At 43.7% G+C, this 21,141-nt stretch overlaps 1 protein-coding gene across 11 annotated transcripts in view; it reads right to left on the bottom strand.

Annotated features, from left to right (window-relative positions):
- The window catches only part of LOC125697421 (LIM domain containing preferred translocation partner in lipoma), a 320,474-nt gene that overhangs the window by 136,231 nt on the left and 163,102 nt on the right, over window positions 1-21,141 (bottom strand). Inside the window, exon 1 of one of the 11 annotated variants that reach the window (XM_048954625.1) lies at window positions 15,673-15,700. The exons of the other annotated variants lie outside the window; for them this stretch is intronic. The gene's annotated coding sequence lies outside the window, so the exon portion shown is untranslated. Of the gene's footprint in view, window positions 1-15,672; window positions 15,701-21,141 lie in introns of those variants that run through there. 11 annotated transcript variants of the gene reach the window in all.

Below are 21,141 nucleotides of genomic sequence, written 5' to 3'. Positions count from 1 at the left end.
CTGATAAATATGGGCAGGGCACAGGGTTACACAGATTATGCAGCTATCTGTGGATGTTTATCATCATTATAAATAACAAATTAAAAAGTTATAATGGAAGATGCAGCACTGAGTGACAGAATGAAATACACGTATTCACAAAACCTTCTGGAGAAGTCTACAACTAGATGGAAAAGTTAGCATTTTCTATTGTGTGCTGAACAACAGATTTAAAGAATAGTCCAAAACCTCTATAAAAGGTTCTCATTTCCTACTAAATTGCAAAGAATTTTTAGAGTGTTTATAGAGTGCACAAGCTTTCTTCCTTTATTAATTCTGGAGGATATTAAAGAAGTGCATATGCACACATAAAATGATATGAAGTACATATGCACTCAGACTCTACTTGGTTTACTTTGTATTACTTGTTTGTTTACGATTTCATTTAATAGTTGCATTGCTTGCATTTATGACCTATTTATCTTCTCAAATTCCAAAAGTCTATTAAACTAGATTTAAAAAATTATCCTACCACAGGGCATAAGCATTTTCAAATGTTAGTATTGTCTCTATTTCCTGTGAAAAACATGTGTTTTTATTCTTCCCCACATTTTAAAGCCTGCGTGAATAGTAGTACAGAAGAGCAGAAGTATCACTGAACAATTCTGTGTTCATACAACATCTGCTTTCTTATAGTTCATTTGAGGTCCAGAACCCACCATTATTTTTAGTAGGATACAAAACGATTCGAGCTAGTACCTTGAGTGGTTAGCAGCAGAGAAAAACCATACAGCCTCACCAAAAAAGTAACAGCTCAAGCAAAAAAAAAAAAAAAAACAAACAAAAAACACCTTAAAAGACAGGCAGATATGACAGCGAGGTTATTTTCCTATTAGGTCCAACATACACCTTTCCAAGAGGCTGACGGGCTTGAACAACAGGTCAAATTTAACTGTTTTCCCAGATGGCTTCTTCTGGGAAGTGGAGTGGAACGTTCCCTCATTTATCCATCTGCCTGGGTTATCACCACTGCCCGAAATACCTTCGCCTTTCCAGAGCATCTCAGCCTCCAAGTACCATGTTGGGAAATACATGCGATTGAAAAGGCTTTCCTTCACCTGCTGTGACTTTTTCAGTTGCTCTGCACACAGATGAATGCATGCACCATGCATACATGGAATTTACCCACTGCAGTGAGTCTAGTCAAAACACCAGGGCAATACTGCAACAAGCCAGAAAGTGAAAGAGAGTATTAATAAATAGCAAAAGAAAAGTTGTTATCTGAAACTCAGCAATACTCATGCAAAAAGCAATACAGAAAGTTGGAGACAGTATTTTTAAATTAAGGTGCAAACTCAGAACTGCCAGCTTCCCCACTATTTGCTTCTCTCCATAGAGGAAATAAAACTACATTAACCATATGGATAATATGGCATTTACTTAAAACACACGCTGATAAAAATTTGGAATAAAAATTAAGAATAACAATTTCGGACTGGTATTTTCCACACTTAACATCACAACAATATCACTCTAAAACGCCCGTGGAAGGCAGTGTCAAACCCACTGCCTCAGCAGGCTTGATTCTATTGCAAATGGCATTATAAATCAATTCATTTTCCCAAATATGCCTTGAGGAAACAAAGCCACAAATAGCCATTGTAATTTTTTATATAAAAAAAAAAAAGACAAAAATAAAAACCAAAGAACAAAAACATCTCTTCATTCTTAACCAAAACATAAGAGCTGTGTTTTTTTTAACAACTCATACTGCTGAATAGAAAATATTATAGGATCATAGAATGGCTTGGGTTCGAAGGGACCTTAAAGATCAGCCCCAACCCCAGCCATGAGCTGGTTGCCCCCCACCAAAGCAGATTGCCCAGGGCCCATCCAACCTGGCCTTGGGCACCTCGTGGGATGGGGCATCAGCAGTTCTAGGGGAAAAAAAATAAAGTTGTTAAGCTTCATCAAGGGTGACCTATCGAGCTCTATTAAGTAACGATTAAGTTATACGAAGTTATAATTTTCCTCACTTACACTGTTCTTGGATCAAAATAACATCTTAGCCATTTGCTGTGAGGCTGCTGATTGAGTTAAGTTTATCACAGTCACAGCTAAGAACCAGAATATTCTCTCATACCTCGTTCTGCCCGAGTTATATTTTTAAAAAGTGCTTGATACGAAGCCAGACTCTGATCTCAGTGACACTAGTGCCAGCTCCAGCAGTCTGTTGACTCCAGTCGATTTGCTTCAGACCTCTGGCTGAGGCAGATGAGGATCTGGCCTGCTGAATTCGCAGGGGTTTTTCTCAGCGCTGGGAACGCACTGGAGGTTTCTACACAAACCAAACAACTCTCACAGTTATAACCTCCTCTGGGTAACAATTGTCCAGCTTTGCTTGAAAATGAACATGTCGGGAGGTCTTGGCAAGTCATACATCTACATACAGCTGAATGAAAGCAAGCAAGATTTCTAATCCGGGCTAAACAGAGCCTGGGTCAAACCTGCTGAAGCCGCTTTGGTGACAACACTTGGGAGCAAGCTGGCAATTCCAAACTAACAGAACTCTCCTGCCCTCCTCACTGCTCCCCTTACGGTGGATGTATAAATGCATACTGATGGCTACTGGGATTTGTAGCCTAACTGATTTTGACATTTTTAACTTCAGAATTTGCAACATGACTTTCGAGCCCCGGGGCAGGAGCGCTAAATGCTAAAAACTTTGGGACTAGGGAGTATTAATTTAGTCCTTCTGAGCAGCTTGGCTTCAACAACGTTCTAACGAGATCTCAGCGCTATCCAAAACTCAGCAGTGGACGCTCAAAAACTACAAGGAATTTTGGATCCAAAGCAGAGTTTTGTGGCTTTGGTTCTTGTTTGTCACAGGACAAATGAAGCTCCAGACCTTAACTCAAGGGAACAGAGGAAACTCAGGTCTGGGTCTGAATTTACAGTTAGATTCACCTCATTTTAGCTGGCACTGCACTTATTTTGCAGTTCATGACATATTTGTATTTTAAGAAGAAAAAAATTATGCGTGGAGCAAGCATCCTGGCATCACAAGTCATCAATAAATCTCTTTTCCATAACAACCCACAAGAATTCACTGCAGGACCCAATTGTTAAAACACAAAGCAATGACACTCTGTAAGCTTTCAGAAACATCATTTGAGCCCTTGTGGACTCTCTGAATGAGTCACTGGTCCTTCAACAGAATCGTCAAAGCTTATGCTAAGCCAGGTTAATTCCCTCCCCCCTTTAATTTAGAAGTCCAGCTGCAGCTTGAGGCTTTCCAGTGAAGAAACCTAAATGCAGCACCCGTTCACCCTGAACATGAAACCTCCTGGGGCCTGAAGCTCATCTCTTCCTAAAAACCAGACATAAGCCACGCTAAAGGGAAAAAATGAGATTTTCAAAGCCTCATGGGGCATGTGATGTACAAATCAATATTCCACTTACAGCAGCGAATGCTTTGTGCTGTGAAGGCCAAAGGATCACAGCTGAAGCTGTTATGGTTGGGAAGGGGTCAGCTGTAAGAACTTACCAAAGCTACCTGTGACAAGGGCAGCTTGCAGCACGGCATCCCACTTCACCTACTTTGCCCTAATTTTTCACACTGTATCAGCCATGCTGGCCACCTCAGCCCAAGGTTCTTGCTGCGCCTGTCACCAGCCAAACCCCAGCCACCACTTGTCCCCAACTTGCCAGGGAAGCCTGGAGCCATCTGCAAGCAGCCCTCTGTCCATCAAGACCTTACCAACGGCTCCAGTAAGTCCAGGGTTAAGACAAAGGCAAAGCAGAGTTCCAGCACCTGAAAATCTCCAGTAAAGATACCACATACAACTCACCAGAAATTATGATCTTTTTATTTCCTTTTTCTGTGTTGCTTTTTTTTTTTTTGTCACAGTTTGCTAAGTTTTCTTTACAGACTCATCTCTGTCCTGTGGATTTAGAAACAGAAGACTGGAAAGGAATTCCTAATGCCTCCCCTGCCACGCTGGGTCGTACTTCTCATATTCTTCCCAGAAAGAGTGGTGGTGCATTGGCACAGGCTGCCCAGGGAGCTGGTGGAGTCACTGTCCCTAGAAGTATTCAAGGCCCATGGGGACGTGGTCAGTGGGCATGGTGGGGATGGTTTGGGGTTGGACCAAATGATCTTTGTGGTCTTTCATAACATTAATGATTCTATGATTCTATAAAAGAATAAGCAATCCTGAAAGGTGCTCAAGTTTTTGTACGCTCTCCCCTACTCTTGCTGGAAAATCATTTCAAAACATCGCAGTTAAGCTTACAAGGAAAAATGTAGGTTTCCAGGCCATATATTTCATATTGTCAGGTTTGTCCTGAGGATTGGTTACAATTACAACAAAACCAACGCAAGGGATCATGTTATTGATTTCCATGGTTTATGCTAATCTGGTAGGAAGCAGGAAGAGCTCTTTAAACACCCAACAAACTTATAATTTTTATCACTCGGGATGAGTTGCAGGGAGGAAAGGTCTTCCCTGAGCTGTAACTAACCAATGCTTCTCTTAGTAATAAAAATAAAAGCCCACCAGCAGATCTCTAGAAAATGGAAAAGATGGAAAAGGAATAAAATGAGTATGAAAAACAGAGAAAAAAATAGAAGGAAAAATAGTTTCTACTACTAATACAGCAGAGCAATATCTAATTGTGGAATATTTGAGTTGTTTGGTAGTGGTGGTTGTTTTTCTCTTAAAAAAAAAAAAAAAAAAAAGGGTTTTAAGCCAATCCCAAGCTTTTTTTAAATAGCTGAAACTGATAACACTGAACTCAGCCGTGATTCTACTTTATTTACTTCTATGTCTATCGAAGCCCACATGACTCTTCCATGAGACAGACTTATGTGGGCTGACGGATAGATATATGTAAAAGAAAAAAGGAAAAATATCGTTAGGAAAAGGAACATTTTCTTGTCTGTTCTTTCAGTATGATTTCTTATGTCAACGTCTACCTTATTATTTCCTATAAGTAGAAACAGATTTCTCTCTCTTTCAAAAAATTCTTAAACAGAAAACCTCTTTTGACAGTTTCAGCAGCAGATTAATCACTTTTGCAACCCACAGAAAAAAAAGTTTTCTGGAAAGCATAACTGTCTGTAAATGTAAATGACAGAATTACTCTCTCTTATGCTAAGACGCCTACACATTCTCTCACTTCCATGACTCAGCACCAGATAAAAGCATGCGAGATAATAAGCAGCAAATTTTCCTTTAGAACAACAATAAAAAAAAACAACTCTCGCTCCCCCCCCCCTCCCACCCCACAAATAAACAGCAATCCCCATGGTGGCAGACCAAATTCCACCAACAGATTCCCCTCCCACTGGAATTGCTGCAATCAAGTACAAATATCCCAAGGATTTCAGAGAGGAAAGGGACCAGGCTCGAACTGCGTCAAAATCAAAACACATGCAAACACAAGAGGCTTTTCTTTTTCTCCAAATGAGCAATAAATGGGTCTGTTTCGACTAAAAGGAATTTTATTACTGTTCATCCCCTGCCTTGCTCTAATTTGGTAGACAAATGAGTTGAAACTTTGCTCACCTATAGTGAAAATTTCCAGGCACTCTATAGCAATGCACTCATGCCCCAAATCACAGAAACCCATGGGGAAGGGAGGGGAATTCCAGTGGGCCTTCCCCTGTGGTCCCTGGGCAAGCTGTGCAAGGAGCTCGACAGGAACACGATAACTTGTTCAGCAACTCTGGACAGCTGCAGTCCTTTCCCACCCAAAATAAGTCTTATTTTGGACCAGTCTTCAAAAAAACAAAAAGAAAAAAAAAAAAGAAAAGCACTCATCCCTCTTGCTCAGTGTGGGACATTTCTCTTTTGAGCTTCCATCACTCCATGAGCGGATTATCGTGAGCCCACACCCCTTGGAGGCAGCTTCAAGGGCCTGAAAATGTTTTAATTAGTTCAATTATTGATTAAGGCAGCAGAAAGAACGCTCATGCCCATCACCTTCAGAGGAAGCCCCATCCAGCAGAGTCACGTCAAGGAGTACTGCCATCAAGCCATTGTGCTGCTGATGGCTTTTAAATATTTTATCCTGGAAATTGGAAATTAATGGTGTTAGCCATTAAAGTTTAAATTTACAGGAAAGCCCCAAGGCAAGGCTCCTGCAAAGCAGCAACCCCATTAGGTCCCTAATTTCTCTGCCGTGAGGATTAATGCACTGAACATGGTAAACACACACAGCAGCATCCCAGGGCACTGGTGCAGGACTTGGCAAGTGGGATGCTTGGAGCTGAGCTGGAGGCAGAGTCAAACCCTGAGAATGGCCTTCATTAACAAAGCATCTCTTTTCTTTATGGAGGCATGTGTGGAAATCTCACCCACACAGAGGGATCAGGGCTGGGACAGCCATTGGGAACAGGCTCCTGTGTACCCCAACACCAGCCCTACCCGACTCACCCTTTCCCTCAGCAACTGAGCTTCCACATTAACGTCCTGTAAGTTCTAGATGGGAATGTGCAGGCCCTAAGCCCCAGGACTGTTCCGTTCATATTTGCATCTTGAAACCATGTGGCTTATTTCATGAATGACAGATTCCCGAGCCCACATCCAATCCAGAGCAGGTGTAGCTCCAGTGTTTTCTGTGCAGCCACATCTGCTCATACTCCAGGGCAAACGCCAAACTATTTACTGCTAGTTAAAATTTATTGCAGTTTCAGTCTCACGTCCCAAAACTGCTCTTGTTCAAAAACTCTTTTTAAATCCTTCTTTGCTGACTGAGTAAAGGAAACCTGACAATTAAAATGGTAAATTGTTCAGAACCTGTTCAGCACCCAACTGAAGATCTTCAAACACTTTGGGAATTTAAATGCATTCGATCACTCCCAAGCCTGGCACGGCTGCCCATAGAGCTGTGGGTGCCTCACCCCTGGAAGTGCTCAAGCCCAGGTTGGGGGGCCCTGGGCAGCCTGAGCTGGTGAGAGGCAGCCAGCCCATGGCAGGGGTTGGGGCTAGGGTCCCCTCCAAACCAACCAATCTGATTCTATGATTTTTATGAAGCCTCTTGCAAAGAATAATTAAAAAAAAGTATCTTATAAAAGCCCCTCCCAAACCAGAAGCTGAAGTACCAGAAGCCTTCAGTGCCCTGCCTGGGAGCAGTTTGCCCCTACAACTGCTTATCCAGCAAAGCAGAGGAAGGATGGGAAGGGCAGCCAGGAGCTCCAGCAGCTCTCAGCCCTCCCATTCTCACCACTTCATCATGCAACAGACACAGCTGTGCCATCACACGGTTGTCTATGTTTGCCCTCAAGGGCCAGGACAGAAGATGCTGAAAGCATTTGATCCGCATGGTATGAAATGCCAGCGCTGAACATAATTGTTCAGCAATGAAAATTCAGACATAAATAACTGCCTTGTTTCAAACAAGCAAAAGGATGTCTCTGTCTGTAGGAATCTCACAAGAGGGAGCAAAGAAGCAGGGTGTTCCCTTCCTTTTATTATTACCCCCTTTTATTTCTTTTTTAGCGATGTCTGGAAAGAAGCTATCAGCCAGAGGAGCTGCTCCGACGCTGCTGTGGCAGACGGCAGGCAGGGCTCTGCCTCACCAGGGCTGCATGGGGAATTCTGCAGCAGGAGGAAACAACGCGCAGGCTGCCGTCCGCATCCATATAAATTGCTGTCTGCCGCTCACAGCACAAGTTGTTCTGAAAACAAGAGTCAATCATCTGGAGCCTTATTTCTGTACATTTCCTGCAGGGGTCTCATGAAATAAATGAGAATAAATGTAAGGGCGAGAGTTCCTATTAGGAGCAGCCTCATCAGCATCACCCAGCCAAGCATTTACGTCATCAGCATGCTAATTTAATCAGACCTGAGCAGTGATGCTATAAATGGATTACCATCCCAGCTAGCGTGGTTACCGAGGTAACCCAGCCCTTTGTGCCACAGATACAATCGGCTTAATGATAATAAAAACCTCAGCACAAATGAAACAGAAGGAAAAGCCTGACAGGGCTGACGCATACGTGACCCTTTCTCTCTTCTTCCCCCCTCCTCCTTTCCCCAGCCTCAGCCACTTACTTGCTTACTGCAATAAAATTAAGTGCTGCTGTGATCTGTATGCACAGCATTCCCATAGGGAACACGCAAGTAAATAGAACCCGCGGAAATAATTAATACGGGCCAGCAACTAATGCCGTCAGCACTACTTAGTCATTCTGCAAACCCTGAACGGGAGAGGGAAACAGAGACAGAAATGCCACACGGATGGACTCCAAAGAGCCTGTGAAAGACTTCAGAGAAATAGCTGCTTGCCCCCAGGTAGCATTAATTAGACCAATTAAGGGCTTGGGACAAGAGCTGACTGCAGCAATGAGCATCCCTGCCCACTGCCCATCCCTGCTGGCAGGGGATGCTCCCACACCATCTCCTGCTCAGCTGACACTGGAGGTCAAACAAACATGGGCAGCCCCAGGAGCAGCCAAGGACCAGCCAGTGTTTCACCTGCACAGCTGCCAGAAGAGCTGGTCCTCAGTTTTTCTGCAGAGACAGCACCTGCCAGCTTAGCATGGGATAAAGGACGTCTCTGTGAAACATCAGCCTCGACAGGCTAAAAGGCGGATTGCAGTCTTCAGCTCCATAAGCTCTTCATCCAGATGAACCCAAAGCTCCCTGCAGATGCTCAGACCTTTCACCTGCCTGTACTGCAGCTCACTGCCTCACCTGTCAGTGCTCCATCTAAAAGCACCAAACACACTGGCCACAGCAGGAACATGAATGACAGCCTCAGCTTTATCCAGCTCCCAGCAGGTCTTGCTCCAGCCTAGGCAGCACCCTAAGGCATTAGCACAAGGCCAGTAACGTTGATGGATTCACCAGGAGTGCAATGAGCTCTCAGCTGCCCATCACATAAACACACACATCCACCGTGTTGTTTTTTAAAGCCCAAAATGCAGCACATGCAGCCTATGGAAAAAAAAAAGTTTTCCCAATATTTACTACTGGACATGTACAGAAATGCCTTTGTTTCTTGCTCTAGAAGAGTTAATCTCAGGTCCTTCTCATGACAAGAAGAAATGAGGAGTGCTGCACTTCAGCATCAACAAGTGGATAGGAGACAGCATCCCAAGACCCACCCCCACAACAGACATTAAGGCCGCCAGTAAGATAAACTATTTTTCAGTTGTTAAAAAACCACCCCTCCCGTTTTTCTCAATTATGTGCCATATTACCTCTGTGTCAAATCTATGTGTGAAGCTGATGGGACTGTGTGAAAGAAGCCCACAGGAATGGGCTCACCAAGCCAACCCAGCACTTTTTTTTTTTTTAATACACAGAGCAGAGGTACCCAAGTGCTTGGAAATGAAACAAGCGTTAGTGAGATCAGTTCTTTCAGAAGATGAAACTTTTTTATGAAGCAGCAGAACCAGCAAACACAGAACAGCCTCCATGCACTGTCGCATGTCCCTGTAGTGAGCAATGATAGCAGATTTGTCTACAGAATAGAAATATTCAGGCTCATCTCTTGGGAAATCTCGCTAAATACTTTCTCACTCCTCCATTAAGTGGAAGAGCTCCAACTCTCCCAAGAAATGTATTGCATGTTTCTAGAAAAATAGTTGAATATTTCCTTGAGGAGCCCTTTTAGATCAGATTAGAGGAGTATACTTCTCCTGAGAAAGAAGGAAATGCTATTCAAACGACACAAAATTAGTATGAAAAGTTAAACTCCAGGCTGGAAAAATCTGCCTAGAGGTATGTGACTACAGTACTGGGATTGATGCTCTTTAATATCTCTATGAAAGTTACTGACAGTGGGACAGGACACTAGTCAGAAAGACCTAGACAGGCTCAAGCAATGGGCTCAGGTCATCATCATGAGGCTCACAAAACCCAAGTGCAAGGTCTAAAAGTACAAGCTAGGGAATGTAATAATAGAGCCCATCCCTACTGAGAAAGGCTTGGGAAATCTGGTGGACAGCAAGCTGAACATGAACCAGCAACATGTCCTCACAGCCCAGAAAGCCATCCAGATCCTAGGCTGTGTCAAAAGCAGCATGGCAAGCTGGGGGTTGATCCTGCCCCTCTACTCAGCACTGGTGAGGCCTCACTGGAATACTGCATCTAGATGTGGAGTCCTCAGTAGAGGAGAGATGAGGACCTGTTAGAGCCCATCCAGAGGAGGGCCACAAAAGCGATCCGAGGGACGGAACGCTTCCCTGCAAGGACAGACTTTGAGAGAACTGGGGCAGTTCAGCCTGGAGATGAGACCCAAGAGCAGCCTCTCAGTTCCTGAAGGACAGTTGTAGAAGGAAGGGGACAGACTCTTTAGCAGGGCCTGCAGTGATAAGACAAGGGAAAACGTTCCAAACTAGAAGAGGGGACACAGTCTGGATATAAGGAAAAAAGTGTTTTTATGATAAAGGTGGTGAGGCACTGGTACAGGTTGCCCAGAAAGGTGGATGCCCTGTCCCTAGGGACATTCAAGATCAGGCTGGACAAGGCTCTGAGCACCTGATGGAGCTGGAGGTGCCTGTTTATTCCAGAGAGTTGGACCAGATGGTCTTTAAAGGTCTCTTCCAACTCAAAAAATTCTATTGTTTTATGACTTTACCTGGTGTTCACAGGTGGGAGTAACCCCAGCAAAGGTAATCGAGGACAAAACTCCTTGAATTGAAAGGCAGATGGAAGAACCCAGAGCTCTGGAACTGGTGTGACTGTTGATATGAAAAAGCAGCCATCACCTTTACTAAAATTTAAAAGTCATCGTGACAGCTTGAGAGATTGTGACCTTTAAGTGACACACCAGCAAGCTCTACTCTTTACAGTGTCCCCATGTGCAACCAGGGGGAGATCTGGAAATGCAGCATCCTGGGGTGCCTTTATCACTGCAGACATTTGGACATGCTTGTGAGTTTAATCAATAGCAGAGATGAAATCAGAAAGAATGTGTGGTCATGTCTGCATATAACATTCCAAAGGCAGAAGGCAAAGAAAAGTGGAGCTGTTTTTTTCCCAAAGCAGAGCAATCCCTCAAGCTGCAGGTACAAATTCATGCATTTGAAACTCTCTTCATGCAGTGCTTTACACCCCAGAGCTGCCCATAGTTATGCAGGATGTTGGTTGTCACATCCATTACAACAGTAGGAATATCATTTCCTTTTATAAAGAGGTAAACGCTGATACAGAGAGGTCAGAGACTGATGGGTGGACTGCCATCAGCAGAGGCTGAAGACACAGTCACGCACAAATAAGGAGGAATAATCCCCATGGAGGCACTGTGCCAGGCCAGACTGCAAGAAGGATGGGCAGCAGCTCCATCTTAACATGTGTACATCCACTTAGTAGCATGTTTAAATCTCAAGTACAATTAATTTCCAGTAGAGTCAAAGGAATCTGTGTTTGGAAAGGAGCTTTTTTAGATCACTGTTTTAAGGAAGCCTGAAAATTAAAGCACACAACACCACAGGTTTCTAAGAAAAAGGGAGGAATTGGCATTGATGTCGCTTGTTGCCATTAATTTCAATGGAAACTACAGGTGTGCAACACTTCAGAGAAAGCCCTTGAACATCTCCACTGCCACAATCAAGTGAAACCCCAACCAGCAGCCTCCCTTTTCCCCTACACCTTGCTCCTTTTGCCAGCCAGGTGAGCCCTGGGGTGGTAACAGCACAGCAGCCCCATCCAGCTGCACGTGTCCCAGCCACATTAGAAAAAAAAAAAAAAGAATTAGGTGTTCATTAAAATTTACAGTATGCTTCTAACCTTTTTATAGTTAGATGCTTGTTCTCCTGGCCATAAGATTAGGTATGCTACGCTGTTGTTTTTATTACTGGCTTTTGTTGCCTGCCCCACATCTTATGTGATTTAGTGCTGTGGATCAATGCCAGGTAACAACTCAGGCTCCCTTGTCCTTCTTCCACAGCTGCAGAACAGCCAGCACTGGCGTTTTTCTCTCTTCTTATAGGACTCGCAGCTTATCCAGGAGGGATTGCTTCAAGCTTCTCTGGAGATAACTTCCCAGCACAGCAGGATTCCTGGCCATCTGCAGCAGGTCCTAACTCTGAGCATCAGTTAAATCAACGACCAAGAAGGAAATACCAGGGAAGCTGTCTGTGAAAGAGTCACTAGGCCAAATACTTGTTTCATTGCTTATGATGGTAAAGCTGAAGTTTTACAGTGCTGCTTCCTACAGCTCAAAGCCTTGTCATCCACAGGCAACATCACAAGAATCATTTTCTTACTTTCATTATTAGCATGGCTCTTCCAGTGACCCACAAAGGTAAGCAGCACAACACGCACTTGCCAGCTGTCTATGCTCCACATACACTCTAAACCCTTTGAAAAACAAGTCTTCTCTCTGTAACTGAGCTCATTTCACTTGTTCAGGTTGGCTCAAAACAAATAAGCAGCAGAAATATTTTTGCTGTTTAGTTTCCTAAAGGGATATTATATCCTCAAGAAGCATTAAGACAGTGACCACGCTGAACAGAGGAACCAGAAGCTACAGAGATTGCTGCCTTCGAAACATCTGCTCTGCTTTTCCAAGTCCCTCAGATTGCAAAGGAAGCCAGAAAATGAAACCTTCAGTAATGGCTCATTTCCAAGGCTTTACAAACAGATCAGTAGCAGGCCACAGAATTATGCTTCAGGAGAGAGTAGAGCATCCACAGCCGTTTGCTGGGCACTGAGGCTGACAGTGGCTGCAAGGCAGCTGAGGGCCCTTGGGGGAGAAGGAGACATGCTGCCCAGGGCTCTGGCTCTTCTGGGGAATGAGAACTGGTCCACAGCCACCAAACCCACAGGTGATTTGGTGCAGCCTTACCTTTTGCCAGCAAGTCTTGCCACAAGCTTCCTTGCTAAACTGCAGAAAAGAGGTTGGAAGGGACCTCAGAGGGTGTGCAGCCCAGCCACTTCTTGTAGGGCCAACTCCATCCATGCTGCTCCTGAGATGCTGACACAACCTGACCTAAATGCCTTCTGAGGGCCCTCTGTTTCTCAGTGCTGTCTTTTTGTAGGGTTACCTATCCCTCCTACAGCAGTTTAGCTCAAGCAGCTAATCTAAACCTCCTTGACTAGATTTTAAGGCCAAGACTTTGCACTTTCCCAAGCAGACATTCAGAACCTTTTCTTCTCTCCCTTGCAGCTGAAAGTAGAACAGACCCTGAACAATTAGGAGATGAGAACACCCACAGGGATGAGGTTATTTACATAAACAGGATCACAATGTGTGTGTGTTTATCTATTTACTACTTAAAAGAAAATACCGCAATCTCTTCTCTAATTAAAACACCCAGTTTGCCCTGCTGCACAATTGCTAAGCAGATTTAAAATGGGGACTTCAGTAGCTATTTTATGGCTAATCAAATGAGTAAATATAATGATCTGCTCCAACTCCCATTCTGATTACAGTATAGCTATTTCACTCCCTAAATAAGATCCTTGCACCCAAAAAGAATAACTTAACGAGCTTAAGAGCAGAATGTTAGGCTCAATTTCTCTGGAGGGTAATAGAGTGGGAGTGTCTGTATAATTAGCTTTGTTGGGCTTCCTCCCTCACTGTACAGTACTTTCTATACAGAGCTTTCACCATCTCTACAGGTTCCCATGCACAACAATGCAGAGCACATTGGATTCGCACTGGCTTGTGCAGAGCAGTACTGGAAGACAGAAGGCTTGAGAAGCAGTAGTGCTTTCAGCCCAAAAGGGCTCAAGTTTTAATTTAGCTTTAGCTATAAAAGCACATGTGTTTGTGCACATATTTTATTCATCTCCAGTGTACTGAACTCTTAAATGTTTCTGAAAGTTAGATTCTCCAGACTACAAACACACTGATCAAATCAGAGCATAAATCACAAAAGTACATCCAACATTTTCTCCACAACGCAGAACTTGAAATTAAATTAACATCTCACAATCTGTAAGACAAAACATTAACTAACTCATTTTGAAGAGTCTGATGCTGAATTCCCTTATAGAAAATAAAAGTATCTGATATACAGATTTTCCACTGCAAGAGGTAGTTTTTATATAAGTTGGCAAAATTTTATTTTGCTCCTGCAGAAGATCTGAAAATGCTTTCTGAAGTCAGACAGCCAGGTGGGATACGTGATTATTGCCATCTCTGTTTCACAGATGGAAAATAATGCTAGAACAGTTTGAAATATCACTGAAAATATAGGTGGCGTGTCAGAGACCTGGAAGGAGAAGGAACACAATGGATTCCATTTGGTCCCAAAGCACTCTGCCTAAGACAGACCACTCCCAGTGAGCCATGCAGTCACCAGGTATCTTCCCTATCACTTCTATTTGGGAATATCATAGTGACCATGGACACTACCTTCAGAAACCATCACATAGAAGTCTTGGCAATGAGAAACCAAACTCTAGTCAAATTAATCGATTTAACTGCAGTGGCTACAAACAAAACTGAAAGAACAAGATGTCAGGGAAGTTGCTCCAAAAGGCATGTAAAGCAGCAGACTCAGGCTTCAGTTGTTCAAAACAAAATCCACAGTTAATCCGCTGTTTCAGACTAAGTTAACTGCAAATAACAAAAGGAATAATACAGGTCCAGGAGCCACCTCCTTTGCTTCAGCAATTCCAGTCTCTAGTTTGTACTTGCTACTCCTGATCAGAACGTACGATACAGCACTTAACTCTCCCACTTACTCTGAAACAGCCAAGTATACCAGGACTTTTTAGCCTTGAAAAGCAACGACTAAAGCTACGTGTACAAAAGCAGGAAAGATTGCCTTGTCTCTTTCAATGAGAACAACAAGTAATGCAACACAACCCCAGTGGGCAGCAAATAGCACACAGAAGGAAGGGAGTCTGCCCATCTCCATGGGACTCCTGTGCCTTGGGATGTGTTACATTCCCGCAGTTCACTTGGGTTCATAAAGCAGTTAGATGATCCGACAGAAGAAAAAACCCAACTGAGTATTGTAGGAAACCACTTCCAATTAAGTCAAACTCTGTGAAAAGCAGATTACCGGATAAAGGGGCAATATTGCTATAAATTTGCCTTATTCTTGTCTTCTTCAGTACTAGGAAAAACACCAAGCTGAACTGATCATTCAACCGAGCCAGAATGGAGAATCTCAGGTTGTTAATTTCAGACCTACATTCACTGACAATTAACAAAAAGACACCAAAAACAAAAGGCTTAAATTCCAGCTTTAAATTCAGGCAGGGTATGTTTCTAGTACCCAGAGTGAGGCCACTTCTGTTCCTTAAAAAAAAAAAAAAAAAAAAAAAAACCAAAAAAAAACAACCAAAAAAACCTGCAAACAGCAGTAGACCAGTATTTTAATGATAGGAGCTGAAACAAAAGATACTTATGTGATTGCACTTAGGATGGGCCTTCCCCACTAAGTTCAGCTGCAGACTATAGGGTCCTACAACATTGCAAAAGCACTTATCCAAGTCCAGGAAGCAGATTAGTGATGCTTTCATCAGATGAGCCAAGCCAGTACCAAAGCTAGTTCTTCACAATAGCAGTCACTTCATACACTTAAAAAACAGCCTGACAGGAAAATGAAGTATCAGAAATTCTTCAAAGCATCAATTTCCCATAGAGTGTGTAACACAATAGAAAGCATAGCAAGACAGCAGAGCAGAAAGGCCACAGCAAGCAAGTGGCCAGACACAACAGCAGCAGGCACAAAAATAAGGAGGAAAAAAAAAAACCAAAAAAACAACTACTACTTACCTTAGGAAAGCCTGTAAGGTCCACAAATAGGCACAGATCTCCAGAAAAAATATTCTTGCCTCTACTGCCAACCCTTAAATGAGGTCTGGGAAGGGGTGCATCCTGGCTCCACCCCTTCCAATCACTCAGGTACATTGCATGCACCTGAGCTCCCCCTGGCTGGCCCTGCCTTCCCATCAGGTGCTCAATCACTGCTTCAAGCTGTGACTCAGAATTTCCCCTACAGAGCAAAAACCAGTCCCTTCTGCGTGTGAGAAGTCCAATTAATAGAGGTTGAGTCAACAGCGTGTGATAGAGCTGACACTGGATACAACTCCAAGGAAGATGGCAGTTCTAAGCACAAAGCTCCTTATACCATCCTGCACTTCTCTGAAGGAATAATTCCCTGTTGCTGGGCATCATGTCCCACCTGGAAGCAAGTTTGGGCATCTCCCACAAGAAGATGGCCTTTGCCATGAGCATTCAGATCCACAAACATACATTAGCAGTGAGGGACTGGTTTGGGTGTACAGGTATTTGAATGTATGTTCTTAAGCTGTTCAAGCACACAACAGATTGAAAATGGAGAACAGCAACCTTGGAATATTTCCAAGGCCAACAGATACCTGGTTTGCTATTGGCTGTGTCAGCTCAGCCACACATGAAAGTCTAACAGCACTAATTTTCAAAGTTGTGCTCAACATAAGCCTTTGAGAGAGAGAACTTATCCCAGTCCACCCAGTGACTGAAGAGTATAGAGAAGAAAACCTGAGCAGACCAGATGCAAATACTACAGATCACAACAAGCATTACCTATGCATCCTCACTGCACCAGGTACAAGCACTCACCCACATACTCAGCAGATGGGCAAAGTCATGGTTTTATCCCTCTTTAACAGGAAGAGTGCAGCCCAGAGACACAAGATGGCTCAGCTGATGTTAAACAGAAGCGTGTGACGGATCTGGGAATATTGGGGACATGTCTGCAATGCAGGTCAGAGGGAAACTCACCTCCTCCTCAAGGTCAGGGTGGGACTACACTAAAAGGAAATCCAGGTTAGGGACAGATGCTTCAGGCTATTTCTGTCCACCTCTTTTTCAGTATAGCCGTACTATCTTTAGTAAGCTTGGAGGCAACAATTAGAAAAGCTGATGCCAAACATCCCAGCCTGGCCTTTCTCAGGGACAAATCCCAAATTCCTACCCATCAGAGGTCTGGATGCCCATCAGAAAGTCCTGCAGAACACAGCAAGGAAACCCCCTTCAGGGTTCAAGTTGCTGTTTTCCAACAGCAGACATTTTCAGTCTACAGCATTATCTCTTCCATCTTTCCCCACTGCTTGAAATTAAAATAAACATGGACCAGGGCCTAGGATTTTATCTGTCACATATTGCTATCATTAAACACACTTGAAATGAGTGGGTTTAGTTCAAATAAAACTGTCTCTTCCCTCTCCCTTCCTCAGCTCAACAAACATAAAATAGGAAACTGCACTCCAATACATTCAGAAGCAGTACACGTTACATCACAAGTAGATGATCCATCTGGCAGGCTGACACAGTAATAAGTTTACTTAATTGTCAGGTCGGGTGTATTACAGATCCAGTCTGTCAGTCCTTTTATTACAGCTTTGTACTGGGGAATTTAAACCTCCTTCTACTCTGTGTATCTATCTGCAGCACGGGAAGTGAAGATGTGCACATAGCACACGCGTGCACACACATACAGGAAGTGGCATTCCCAATGAGGAGATTAAATTAAGTAAGGAAGTACTGAAGTGAAATGGCTCTTAGCAGCTATATGTGTTTCAGGCTGGAATAATAACCCAAAGAAAGCAATGAGATATTTACATTTAATTTACTTGAAACTGGACTGGGGAAAGCACTGATTATACGGGATAATCCAGCACTGGCTCAGAAGCGAGAGAGCCAGGAATCCTCAGATGTTCCCTTCATTTATACTTTCTAAGCCATCAGCCTGTTATTCTGTTTTTGGCACCCTGCAGTTCCTCTCAAGCTGACAGTCTACTGAGATTGTCCATATGTCCTCAGGAGATATCGCTGAGTACACTCAGCATATGATCAAACTCATCAAATGCCTTCAAAAACATACACAAACCAAACCAAACCTTTTTCCTCCTTTGCCTTTGTATCTTTCTTCATCTCCCTCTCTTCATTAACAAGCTCAACTCCAAAGTGACTATTTACAGGAAGACTTTCAAGTGTTCTAAAATACAATTTGTAGGAAAAATGCCAAATATAAATTGTATTCTCTAGACCTGCATGCATTTGTGATTTTACATGAGCACGCACACATATGTTCAATATAGAAACAGCAGGTGTTCTCTAAAGTTTTATTGCTGTTAGTTAGAAATGACCACATTACTCAACAGTGTTGAAGCCAAGCCTTGTCAAAGGCAAGGCTTGCCAAAAAAGCTACGGTGCCTGATGACTTCAAGCATTCTGCAGCACTGCTTTGGGGTGCTGGTTCTTCTAGGCACCTCCAAAACCTGACTGTGGTCCACTCTTACCCTAAGGAAGCACTGAATGTTGTATCCTCTGTGCAATAGCTCTGCAGCTATTCTATGCTATATTCTATGCTAATCAGAATGCTGTCTTGAGCACAGCAGCCATTCTGTCATTGTGTCCTCATAAAACACTGTGACCTTCATGGCCACCTTGTTCTGCAGCCAGGCCCCCTGTCTTGGACATTAGCCTCCGCTATGGACTCCAGTCAAAATGTTTCCAGAAAAAAAGATTAAAGGAGTTCAAGATGACATTTGTACTACCTTCCAGCTCAAAGAATCCCAGCTGAACAACAGTGGCTTATCCATCACATTTGAAGGCTATGAACAGTCTTAACTGTACGACTATCTCATGTAAAACACAGTTGGTCTCTCTGCAAGCCAGCACAGTAATTGACCTCTACATCTTCTTTTCACCTCTTGATAACCGTGACTTGAAAGGATGCACGTGCATCCTGGTTTTCTGCCAGACAGAAACTGAGCTGTTCCTCCCACCTTTCTTGAATCCTCCCCGGATCACTCGTTATGGTTTTGGAACAGGGAATCAAAGCTGTCTGAGCCTTCAGGAAGATGGGAGTGATGGCTGGTAGGCAAGGTGGCAACTCTTCATGGCTTAGAGCTTCTTGGGACAGCAACAAGCTCTCACTGACCTCTTACACATCACTGTGAAGGGGATAACACATGCAGCCTGTCATCAATCCGAAGATAAACACCAGTGCTATTTTTGACAGAACAGCAGGATGCTGACCTGGGCTGTGATAACAGCCGTGAGACTACCACAACAATCCTATCTGCCTTTACATGCATAATGCCATAAAAACTGCACAACTGCCCTTGCTCTTGCTCTCCTTACTCATATGCAACTACTGTTTTCTAAACAAGAATTCACTGTAAGACTTGAACTTTGGGTAGAGAGCAATCAGTCTCAGACTGAAAACATCAGCAGAAATATTTATAATAACTGCCTCATAATTTCATTTTTTCTGGATGGGTCAGTTTTTGGTAGTTGTTTTTGTTTGTTTGTTTGTTTGTTTGTTTCCCTTGGGGTTTTGTTGTTATTTCTTTGCTCTTAAGTCTCCAGAAGAAGACAGTAATAATCACTGGGCCAATGTGTTACTGATTTCCTATCAAAATGGCAGTGAGAGTGCTTGCTGTCAGCTGTGAAGCAGCATGTTAGGCTTATCTTGCTGCAATATATTTTTCCATTTCATCCTTTCATATTCTCACAGAAGTCTCCTATTCACTATTGAAACACCATATGGTGATAATATATGCTAACACAGGCAAAGTGACACAGTCCACAAGCCTGTTATTGAGCAAAAGTTGACAACATAAGGCTGAGAAAACTGTAAGTGCTTCCAAGCCACAGTATGTACGTCATCTAATTGCATTTTACTGTGATGCAAAGAAGTCTGACTCAAGGAAGGAACTTCCTTACAATGAAACTGTAACAGCCTGGAGTAATTTACAGTTATTTGAAGAGCTACAGGAAGAGTCTATCAATTCACAACTTTCAGATATGGGCTGGGTTTGGGTTGTTTGTATTTATTTTTTTTTTAGGCTAGGCAGCTTTAATATACAGGGAGAGAGAATGCATCTCAGCACCACAGTCATCTCTCAAAAGGTTCCCGACAGGAAGACACTAGGCAATCAATAAGAGAAAATATAGACACAGTCCCATAAACTGTCCACAGATACACCTGCCTCTTCCTCTCATGGTTAACGGTTTAGAACCAGAAATACCTTGCAACAATCCTGAGAGCTTTTCAGGCAACAAACGTACCATGTTTGTTTATGCACTAGCATAAGGTCTAATGTAGACTCTGCATGGCCAATTCTCTCTTTTCTGTAGGGTGCAACCCTACAAGCACTCACATCAGCAGGGTTTCTGCCAGCTCTTCTGTGGTCTCTGGCTAGAGATGGAAACCAAGGCAGTGCTCTGCCTACTTTGTGCAATGCCTACACTGCATCCCCCCAGAAACACTGTGATGGGCTGCAGCAGGCACCCAGCAAAGCCCTGGGGGGAGCAAAGTCCCAAGAGATGCATTGCTATGCAGGTGCTTCTTGGAGCTGCTGTGCTGTTCCCTTGGCTCTGAGCTATTTCCTTTCCCTAACGGGGAGGGAAACACAGCTGGTTCCTAGTGTGCACAGAAGAGAAATAGTCTACACAAAAGGAACAGAAACCATCAAGAGTGGAGCAAAGGAAGCCTCATTTCCTATGGACTTGTGCCTTGCATCTTGAGCAGGCTCTGATCCTTCCTGTACTCCCTCCTCACCTCTCCTGACTGCCCCTCCCACTTCCCTTCTACTAGAATTAGCCTAGGCACTTATCTGTGTGCATCGGCCAAACAATCTGCCTTTGGAGATCCTGGTTACAGCACAGCCTGGAAGAGCAAAAGTTCAGATTGTGACAAGGGCCTGGAGCTCACTGTGCCCACATGGGACCAGCCCAGGGGCCATGGAGAGGACACCAAGTTCAATCCATATGCCAGGAGGAGTCAATGAGCAGATACTGGTGGGTGTTGGGCGGGAAGAATTAACTGTGATTCCATTTCCTAATCACAGAATCACAGAATTATTAAGGTTGGAAAAGACCACTAAGATCATCCAGTCCAACCAGCAGCCCATCCCCACCATCCCCGCTGACCACATCCCTCAGTGCCACATCCCCACAGTTCTGGAACACCTTCAGGGATGGTTATTCCACCACCTCCCTGGGCAGCCTGTGCCACTGCACAACCACTCTTTCTGAAATGTACCAGCTATTCCCCTGCAATGCAGAAGAGTGGATGCCACGCACGTAGAGGAATCACTAAATAGTGCCACAGATCTAAGTTTGACTTAATTCAATTTCTTCCAGCCTTACACAGGTGGAGAAAACAGCTGATCAGTTCTCAAATGCTGATGGGATAAGTGAAGCTACAGGCCCAGAAAGAGTAGTGGTGCACTGGCACAGGCTGCCCAG

Source organism: Lagopus muta, chromosome 9 (assembly GCF_023343835.1).
Source record: "Lagopus muta isolate bLagMut1 chromosome 9, bLagMut1 primary, whole genome shotgun sequence".
Classification (NCBI taxonomy): domain Eukaryota; kingdom Metazoa; phylum Chordata; class Aves; order Galliformes; family Phasianidae; genus Lagopus; species Lagopus muta.
Note: the sequence above shows the minus strand (reverse complement) of the source record. Positions and strands in the feature narration are given on the sequence as shown.